Raw genomic sequence first — 11290 nt, 5'->3', positions numbered from 1 at the left:
TTTACATGAATAACATTTTGAATGCAAGGGTTATTTCACTTTGGGAGTAGATGTAACTACTTCCCCCATCCCTGCCTTTGGAAACTTACTGTAAAGTGAACTAGTTGGTGTGCATCATCCTCACTTTCTCCTTCAAGGATTTCCTCCTCTGGTCTCGTGGACGCTACTGTTACCCTCTTTGAGAGTGCCCTACTCTCCCTGATGTTCAGCCGCTTCATTCTTATCCTGTCTCCACCCAGGCCCTCTCCAGTTGGCGCTGCGCTCCTGAGACACCAGCGATAATTAATCAAGTCACACAGGAATGCGGTTATTGCTGATGGAAAGTTGGCTAACGGAGAAACAGTATGGGTCTGCATTTTCAGGCAGTCTCAATCAATCTGTCATGTTCCACAGATGTGAGAAAGTAATGAATATGAATTGGTGCTCCAGAAAGAATGAGTTTTCAGCCTTTATATTGGCAGGATGCCCTCAGGAGGATGTCACCTGCAATGAGCCGTTTTATAGCCCTCCTTGCTCCTGCATACCAAGCAGGGCCAATTGGCTGTTAGAGCCTGATGGATGTTCATATACATTGTGTGAGGATTTATGTCATATTGACAGGGTGATAATCACAGTCTAAATTAATTGTGATTAACTTAGCTTTATTACACCAGCTAAGGCACCCAATGTTGCTGACAAGTGTGATGTTGTCTGCAGTTCGCCGGACATTTGTGGCCTAAATACAGACCCCATGTACACTGAGTCACTTCATACGTCTTGGTTGGATCGAATAGCTATCCAGAGCATACGTGCATCCAAAAAGCATTTAAGACGTATTGAAATCTGATTGTTACCAAGTCTGGAGGCAGTTTAAGATGCATTCTGGCCAAACGTTGCATCCATCTCTCCAAGACACATAGGTAATCTTTTCTCCTCCGGGAACTGCACATTGGTCCGACATCCCATTGGTCTGACCATATTAAACCCATTGTTCCGAAGTCCTATTGTTCCGAAATCATCATGATGCCCTGTGGTTAAGGTCTGGTTAGGTTTAGGCACAAAAACCACTTGGTTAGGGTTAGGAAAAGATCATGGTGTGGGTTAAAATGAAAAAGAAAGTGACAAACACATAAGCTGCGAGCCTGCTCCGCCTCAAGCCTTTCCCAGCTGACCCAGAGCCGGTCGCGGCACACCATCAAGGCAGAAATACGCCTGCAGGGAGCCCTTCAGCACCGCGGACCGTCTGACCTATGGGCTGTCGGACCAATGACATGGACCCTCTCCTCCAAGGGTCTAACCAGGTCGGAAAGCAGTCTGTGGAAATATCCACTCAATGTCTAATTATCTTAATACATCTATGATCCGTCTCCTCTGGACTTGTGATAACAGCAGCTAAAGTTACACTGAAATTACACCAAAATTAGCTGTTGTTCTTTGTCCCAAGGCAACAACAAAAGGTTATGGAAAGTCAGCTAATGCTAACAAAAATGTTCTTGTTTAACTTTACTACTTCTTCTTCATTTGCCAATTACGAAACAGCTTCATGAGCATGCCCCTCTCCTTCTGGGCTAGCAAAGGGCCGACCCTGATTTGCATGTAAACTGGGAAAACAAAGACAGACTGTAATCTGATTTGCAATCTGGCCAAAAGAGACGGGCACTTCTATTACACAGTTATGTAAATGAAAGTGTTTCAAATCTCATCTGGATTTTACCCATACAAGAGGCACTTGCAATGACAAGTGTTAAATGGAGTCGCTGAGTGAAAGGTAGTTGTAGAAACGTCTGCCTTTCTAAATGTTTAGGTTGCTGCATTTAATCTTAAAAGGGACGCGTTAGGCCTCGGGACACAACACTGAGGTTTAAATCACCGTGGCCCTAATGTTAAATGACTCCACGGGGAGTCATAACAAACATGGTGAGCCCCGTCAAGCTCTGATGAACACATGAAATGGGTTTCATAACCTGGCTTTGGGGTTTGGAGGGATTTATGCGCACAGATACACATTAACTCTCACACACACACACACACACACACACACAATGGAGGCTGGTGGAACATGCAAACACCGAGTTGCTCGCTGCTTAAATACTCATTAAGTTCTTGTTTATACTCTGCCGGCTACACAGTGTATGCATACATGGTAAGCTCATGACAGATGTGATATGTGAGATGTGGCCAGTTTGTCAAACAATATTTTCACATTATGATTTACTATGTTACAGCATGAAAGTCCTAATTAAAACAGCTTAATCAATCATTCTGAACTGGCGTACCATATTTAGCTTTGACGAAAACTAAACTAAAAGTTTTAAACTTTGGTGCAGGCTGCCACACTGACACCTGTTCAGTGTCCAAATGTTTTGCAGGGCTGTATTTGGATGATTTATATTCTGCGAACGTGCTGCCTGGCAGTGTGATCTAAACCACCACACTTTTACTTGAGTAGACGAGCTTAAAAGGCACATTGTACATCAATCTGGGCTTTAGTCTCTTTATAATGAGATGGAGATTGTGATGATAGAGCAAACAAAACAAACAGCTGCGACAGAGCCACACACACTCACACACGGACAGCTCTTATTGAAAACGAGTGAGCGATAAGGGCTTCATTATGAAGACTCACAATAAATAACAGGTCAGCGTGGAGAGGCAGCTATTCGACCTGAATAGATAAATAAGTATTGAAGAGGCTCTCAGAAATTTTAGAAATTAAGACCAATGAGCAGTCGGTGTTTTGAATTACCCGTCTCACACATTCAACAAGTTAGAAATAATAAAATTCGAGTTACAATAGCTCTGAGTTTTTCCTCCACTTTAAGAATATCTAGCCAAAAAGATAATCTGAAAACCCTCCAATCTTGTGCGAGCCTCAGCTGTTTAGCATTCTGTGTCAATGACCCATTGAAAAGTTTAGTTAGCACCCTGCCATGGTTGTCCCATCGGGAAATGACGCGGTTTTCATTAATACAAGTTCACTGTCTGCCTAAAATATCTGTGCAGCATTAAAATGAGCCAGTGGGCCTGTTGTTGGGTTCTACAGTGGCCCATTTCCATGCAGCTACCGCTGGGTCATTAAATATGGATCCTCTCCCCAGAGAGTGTCACACAACTGCAGGAACTAGCGGGAGAGAGGAAAACAGGCGAGAGGAAGAAAGAGAGCAAGGGCTGAATGCAAGAAAACTGCAACAAGGCAAACGCATTTAACCCTTTGTTCCCTGGCAACATTTTGATACAGACGATATACTTTCGTCTCCCCAGTCATTTATATACAGCATGAACTCTGCTTTGTGGATTTTGTGTACCTATCTCATAAGATTCCTAAGAAATACATAGTCTGCCTTTGTGCACACTGCCTAGATATGCCAGTAGTCTCGCCATAGGTGGTCACACAGTATTTAAGTCTTTTAGGCTCTGTTTTCGTTTCCTTTGTGTCAGATAACCCGACATCGACCTAAAATCACTGACAATTGAATGCTTACGATTTCAGTCAGTAGTGATTAAAAATAACCTGCAGCACCTGCATCTTCTTCACTCTGGCAGCCTCAGGATGTGACACAATGATTCTCCCTCATAATACCTCAAGACCCCGAAACTGTTTGATTCTAGGCCAAACGATGTAGGTCACGCCACGAGTGCCCTCCTACGCGGCTGTAACATCACTCACCTCATCGCTCAGCATGACCTCAATTTCTCACAGGGTGTGGTTGTAGGAAAGACAGGAACAGTGACTGCTGCAGTTTTGCTGGTTGTGACTCAGCCTTTTAAGCATCTATTTCTGGCAGAGTCTGTCCCTTTTCTTCTTGCTGGTTTTATTTTTTTGTTAAAAAGTTTTAGGTTCTTGCACATCCTCTGTGGTGGGAGTGCACAGATTGAATCTGAAATTGCATTGTCTGGTGGTGTATATTTCAATTGTCTCCCCCACTTAACCACACAGTTAACAGAGACACAACATCCCCAAGTATTGTAACCGTGGCACAAGTCTGTGAGAGGCTATAATTGAAGGAGAAAGGTCTTGTAAATGATTGTAAGAGATATCATCAGACTCTGAGGGAAGAAAGATACATTCAGTTTTAGAAAAAAAAGAAGATCGTAGAAGTTTGATGTCTGCATTGTTGCCAGGACTAATGTTCAGCTAGTCTGCTGGTGAGTAAATACCTCTAGAGTGTATGGAGGTATCAGAGTTGTTTAGAAGCAGTTATTAAAGAACAGAAGTAACGTCATGTGACAGAAATTTTGGACTAATGTCATAACTGAGCGTTCGATACATAAGCCCTTGATGGGGTTGAGTTTAGCGCAAAGACCGGAAGCACATCCAGGCTTAGACCTTGGTCTGATTCTCAGTAGCCATCGGAGGTACTCAATCTCAATTTATCCAAATTTCTCTATGTGTTCACTTAAAGATACTGTGATTGTGTGTGTATGTTTCCATCTGCCTACTGTATCTCCCATCTTCATCTTTACGTTTAGGTCAGCAACCTGTCAAAATTTGAGAAAAGCAGTATTGTTACCCAATAATCTTTGTCAAATAAACATCTGCTTCAATGCTTCAGTGCTTCTATCCATCCATCCATACATCCATCCATCTGTACATCCATCCATCCATCCATCCATCCATCTGTACATCCATCCATCCATCTGTACATCCATCCATCCATCCATCCGTACATCCATCCATCCATCCATCCATCCATCCATCCATCCATCCGTACATCCATCCATCCATCCATCCATCCATACATCCATTATAACCTGTTTACCAGGCATGCACATTTTGCTATCGGCTGCAGCCCCCCAACACCACCTCATCTTTTGTCAATTGGTTTGAACATACACACACATTTTCTAAACAATAATCTACATCTATACAATCAGCACAGTTTCAAGGTGGACACCCAAGTTTAATGTCATCAATTCAGTATCTGACCAAATGTCTCCCCTTCTGTTCCTGAGTTATGGGGTTGAGTAATGGACAGAAACATGCTTTTGCAGATTATTTTAAAGTCACAGTGAAGTTGAACCTTGATCTTTTGGATGTAAAATGTCGACACCTCATGATTATATTCTGTTAGACATTCGTGTGAAATTGTCATAATTAGCATAGGAATTCTTGAGGTATAGCCAAAAATATGTTTTGTAAAGTCAGAGTAACCTTTGACTGTTGACAACCAAATTCTAATCAGTTCATCGTTGTGTCCAAGTGGATGCTTGTGCCAAATTTGAGAGAATTCCCCCCAGACATTCTTGAGATATTGCGCTTATGAGAATGGGTCCGCCCCATTCTCATTAGCACAATATCTTAAGGTTTACGAGAATGGGACGGACATATGGACATATGGACAGACGAACAGACAAATAGATGAACAACTCACAGACATAATGCTCGGGCCAAGGCTGTCGCCGCTGTAGAGGCATAAACAGTTAGAGTGGCAAGATGGCAGCGCGCACAGATGCAGTGGTTGAGAGCTCTCATAAACGAAAGGGTTGTTGTTTTTGATAGTACTTTGGGAATTCCACCCTGATCCAGTACACCTGACAGTTGCTATTTTCATGTGTGGGTATATGAGTGTGTGTTTGGGCAGAGTGAATGGAACAGTTTTTCTCTTATGAGAGACGGCAAATTTCGTTGAATGTGAATATGCATTGACAAGAAAGGCATTCATTCATTCAAAAATTAACAGCTGTATACTAACAGTGTATGGATGATAAATGATTACTGTCATTATTGTACACCTGGCATCAACATGCGTTTTTTGCGATCGGATTGCAATCGGATAGCGCTTCACCACATACATTTATACCTGCTATTAATATGTGTCTCTGGTGTCCACATCCAGAACCATTTGCTATTCAATCACGCTTCCTTCCGCTGACATCACATCCTCCTCCTCTTCTTCTGCAACCATTTCCAGCAGCAGACTATAATGTCATATCCTGTGCGAAAAACAACAAGATGTTAGCCGCCCGTGAAGTCGCATTATTGTATGGACACTTTTGTCAGACCAAATGGAGAGCAGACACTTTGTCTCACCATGACTCTATCCTCGGCTATCATCTGTGTTTCCTTTTTCTTGGCAGTCGCTACACGGTGAGGGATGTTGTTGTTGTCGTCGTCTTCTTCCTTCTTCCTTCTTCCTGTGTCCAGCTGGCGCACCTCGCTTACATATTTTCGCCCACGGAGTTGTTGCATGTGGATTGGAGACGCATTTGCATTTACAATTTTGTTCGATGTGGTCACAATGCGTCCTTGACCACCTTCAGAATTGGTTTGGCAGATCGGAGAACAATCCGTCCTCAATGCGTTTTGAGTGTATTAACACCTGTGCTTTCATGTGGTCAAGAGCAATCCAATTGCAATCCGATCGGAAAAAACGAATGTTAATGCAAGGTGTAAAGGGGGTAACTGATACCTTGCCCAGCATTTTAGGCAGTATCGGAGGCATTTCTGACACAGGTATGAGTATCAGAACAACTGTACTTTGCATTAACCAGAATATTTTCAACCATTGTCAGTCAGGTGGATTTGACAGCAGCAGGTTTGCTTGTTTAGTCTCTCAAAGCAACATGGACCAATGAACCTGTCAATTTGCCAAGTCTCTTCCAGTCCTATCAAACGGGCAACAACAAAAGGATATCAAAAAGATACTGGAATGACAAAAGCCATTTGGAGAATGAGGAGTGCTTTGTGAGAGCATGTGTACCGGCGCGTGAACATGGATTCTACGTGCCCGAATTTCCTGTTGCTCCCGTGTGAGTCTACTCAAACTACCACCTTGCCTCATCAAAGTCAAAACACACGCGACAGTAAATTAATTCAGCCGGCTCCATTTGATCCATTTCCAATGCAGAGACCTAACCCACAGAGCGCTCGGTGGAGCAGCTGATAATGAGTTGGAAACACAAGGCTTTGTCTTTGAAACAACACTTCTAATGTGAGCAAAAGTCTGTGAAACTATGATACACATAATTTGCCAAGTTTTCTGTTTAGGCATAATATAAAATATAAATATATATAAAAATACACCAGCATGCTGCTCGTACTTGCAGCGCCTCCAGCAGTGATCAATGACCTCTCTGTCATTATTGATCAGTCTCTTATGGTTTCTGGCATTGGATTGATCTCTGACTTGTTGGATGGGTGTGGGAGTGTTAATCTGGAGGTTGCATTTTAATGTTATCTAACTTCCATCATGCTACCAGATATGGTAACCTAACTCACTACACCAACAAAGACTATTCTTTTAAGACAATGCAACGTGCATTGTGCTGCTGCTAACCTCATCATCACCATGACTCATTTAAATGCCAGTGTAAACACAGTTTATCATCAGAAGCCAATCACTGTCACCAATCCATGACTGCAGGGTATCTGATAAACCGACTAAAAACAACCTCACACAATCAGGCAACATTTAACCACAACACATGGAAAGAGCTTAATAACGTTCCCAGTCAGCCTTTGATCTGTCACTCATCTCATCATGTACACTGTGTTGCAGTAGGCGTGAATGACGGCTACATTCTCAGCCTCATTTCACAACACTGAGGTCTAATCAACACAGAACAAAAGAGAGCCAAGCAACACAGCCACCATGCTAAAAACAGCAACAGCGCTTAACTGTAGCGTGTGTGAGTGTTTTGTATCCGACCACTGATATGAAATCATTCTGGTTTTGTTCTTACACTGACACAACTGACAGCAAACACAGCACAAGATCGCAGCGCCGGCCTTACAGAGAGGCAAGTTTTGAAAGGGAGCTATCGGGTGTACTGTTGCTTTGTGTCTTATCGATGTGTTTGAGGAAAGTGAGGGGGAATATATGAGGCAGGTTTTGTAAACTGTAAGGGAAGGATTAATGAATTGTGGAAAGAAAGCCATTAGCAACAAAGCCTGTTTTTGGACTTCATGGTGAAACAACACCCTGATGAGTAGCAGTAATGAAGTCCAAGGCTTACCTGCCTCACTTAGGCCAATGATCCACCAGGGTACATCTCAGACGATGTACCCACTGCCCAAAACCTGACTTTGACGAGATATGAAGACATGTAGGCACTATATGACTGTGATGCGAATCTGTGTGTGAAGTTTTGTTCCATTTTAAAACCACCACAAGGTGCCTAATTAGCAGTTTGTCTTTCTGCCAGTAGCCCAGCAGTTTGTTTAATCCTTAACTATGAAAACAACAAGTTTCTGTTTTATGTGGGGGTTATATGTTGGACTATTTGTTGGCCAAGAGCAGTAACTTCCTGAAGTCTCTGCTGGTTGCCTGGCAACCTCATCGTGACGACAAGGCTTCAAAAAGTTACTGCTCCTGAGGGGTGTACCACGACGCAAGCTCGACAGCGCCAGGCTGTCTTTGCCTTACGTGGCTCCACAAACCCTGAAGCCCCAGTACGAGATAACGGGAGGTGGTTATCAACTTTCTTCTACAGGCTTCCTGCACATTCTTCTCCTACTTCCACCTTTGATAAATATAAAAAGAAAATGACTTTTTGTGTTGATTCACAAGTTAATACATTTATTTCACTGCTCTGTTTTTCTCATTAGTGATGGCTGCCCAGTCTACAGCTCTGATTGTTGCTGCAGTTTTAACGTTTAGTCAAGAACTGTATTTATGTCCCTGTCCCATACTGAAGGATACATGGAAATCCCTTTAGTTTTTGGACAAATCAAAGTGAAATAAATGTTACTGATTGAATATTATCTGCAATAAATACCAACAGACCCATCAATTTTCTAACTGCATTAGCTGTAAAATACCAGCAGTATAAAACAGACTTCAGCAGATCAGGACCAATCATAAAACCATGACCTTTATCATATAGTTTTATGGAATTTTACAGCCTTTCATATGTTAGTAAATGCCATCCTGATAAATAATATAGTGAACTATTAATGTATAATGCTACCTGAGGTTAATAGAAGGCTTCTTTTAGAGCCAGCGTTGGCAGATGGATCAGAGAATACAAACATATTTAGTAGTTTAGTGAGAGCAAAAACAACCTTGTGAATACAATGAAATAATATTCTTGTTCAGATTTCCTGCATCACTGATATACATTAGTTTCATTTGGCAAAAAAAGTCTACAATTTCACAAAAAACAAGAAATATTTTAGAAACTATCGCTCATAGATTGATTATTGACTATATAATGTAACTATTTAAAAAAAAAACAAATTAAAAGCAGAAAGGCCTTTTTAGATTATTTTAAGACAAAACTGAACAAAAATGGTCCCAACCAGATTAGCTGTGAAGCATAGGTTACCATAGAGATTTAGCAAGATAAAAAGAGGGCCACCTTTATGGAACAAACCTTGCTAACCCACTAATCTCGTTTCAAGGTGGTTATGTCCATGAAACAAATAAGATATAATGTGGTAATTATTGAGATTTTGAGGTGCTGTTACATTTTGTTAAAGTAGTGTTTTCACATTTACAGTCTTTATGCTAAGCTAAAGCTTTAGCTGTACAGAGATGAGCATGGTGTCAATCTCCTTATCTACTTCTTGGCAAGACAGCGAATGAGTGTATTTCCCACAATGTCAAGCTTTTTCTTTACACTCATGATGTCTATTGTAGTGCTTTACATGGAAAACAAGGTACCTTCCTATGGTGGAAATGATACAGTAGTATGGTAAAGATACTGTGGAAGCTATTTGCATCCAAATCCCAAGCCAAATCAAATCAGCTGCATTAGGTTGGAGGAAAGCCAAGGGATGGTAAATATAATTGGATGACATATGGGGCACTTGTATACAGTGTGACAATGACTGAGCAGCTGATAATGGTTGGAAAACGTTCAAAATACAGAGAACACGTCTGCAGATGTCATGGGGATACACTTTAAACATTTCAGCATCTTTAAAAGAGATATTTTTCTTGTGTAGGTAAGGTGTCTGTAAGTGAAAATATAGATATCTGGAGGTGAATGATGAATGAACTGCTGTGACATGCTGTGGGTGGAGATGTAAGACCCACTTCACTGCAACTGCTGCAGAATGATTGTGACAGTGTGTAGACACACACTTGACACTGCACAGACAGTCATAAATGAGCAGCACTCTCAGCCACCTTTACAAATGATTAATAAAGGCAGCAGCTTTTCCTCTGCTGCTCTACCTTTTGATGTTGGCATTACTAATTCAGGTGGGTCTGAAGTTTGGCCACCTGATACTGCAACACAGAAATACAGGACACTGTCAGATCAACTGGCAGCAGTGCAGCATCAAAGTCACGCATATCTGCCAATGTTTCATCATGAAATCAACTGGGTTTTGATTTAAAACCTCAGATTTGTTATTAAGTCGTATTTCCAGGAAATGGTTACAGAATAATTCAAACCAGCAGTTAATAATAAAACCTCAAAGGAGGCAGTGGTTTCAGCAGTTTGATGACCAGGATTTTCCTTATCATGAGAATGAATAGGCCGACCCATATTAAATTAATATGAGGGAAGCATAGGGAGCACTATATCTCCCTCCTTCTTTTGGACAGAGAGAGAAATATATGAGGCCCTTTTGTTAAACTGGCTATGCTGAATAAGTCCTGACAATATGCTGCATTACTGTCTTACAGGATGGGTATTAGAGGTGAAAAGATTCCCATGTTTACTGCCTGAGAGTATTCACGTCATCAAACAAATGGCAACATTTATCAGATTATAGAGCTGGTCATGTGTGCAGTGGCACCCCCAGAAATTTTTCATAGGGATGGCCAGATGGGGCCACTGAAAAACTTGGGGTTGCACACCAAAACCAAAAGCTATAACTGAATTAAAGGAAATGTATTATGCTATTGACATATACAGTATAGGCCACTTGAAAACTATGTCAATGGAGAGTTATGGAATCACATACTGATCAATCAATCAATCAATTTTATTTATAAAGCCCAATATCACAAATCACAATTTGCCTCACAGGGCTTTCCAGCATACAACATCCCTCTGTCCTTAGGACCCTTACAGCTGATCAGGAAAAACTCCCCAAAAAAAACCCTTTAACGGGGAAAAAAAACGGTAGAAACCTCAGGAAGAGCAACTGAGGAGGGATCCCTCTTCCAGGACGGACAGACGAGCAATAGATGTCGTACAGAACAGATCAACATAATAAATTAACAGTAAACCGTATGACACAATGAGACAGAGTGAGAGAGAGAGAGAGAGAGAGAGAGAGAGAGAGAGAGAGACAGAGAGAGATGCAGGATAGACGGTAATGGCAGTAGCTTACAACAACATTAATGAAAGTAATAATATTATAATTAATAATAATATATTAATATCTGATAGTATACATGTGTGACAATAATCA

Source organism: Epinephelus moara, chromosome 20 (assembly GCF_006386435.1).
Source record: "Epinephelus moara isolate mb chromosome 20, YSFRI_EMoa_1.0, whole genome shotgun sequence".
Taxonomy (NCBI): Eukaryota; Metazoa; Chordata; class Actinopteri; order Perciformes; family Serranidae; genus Epinephelus; species Epinephelus moara.
The sequence above is the reverse complement of the archived record's forward strand: the minus strand, read 5'-3'. Positions refer to the sequence as shown.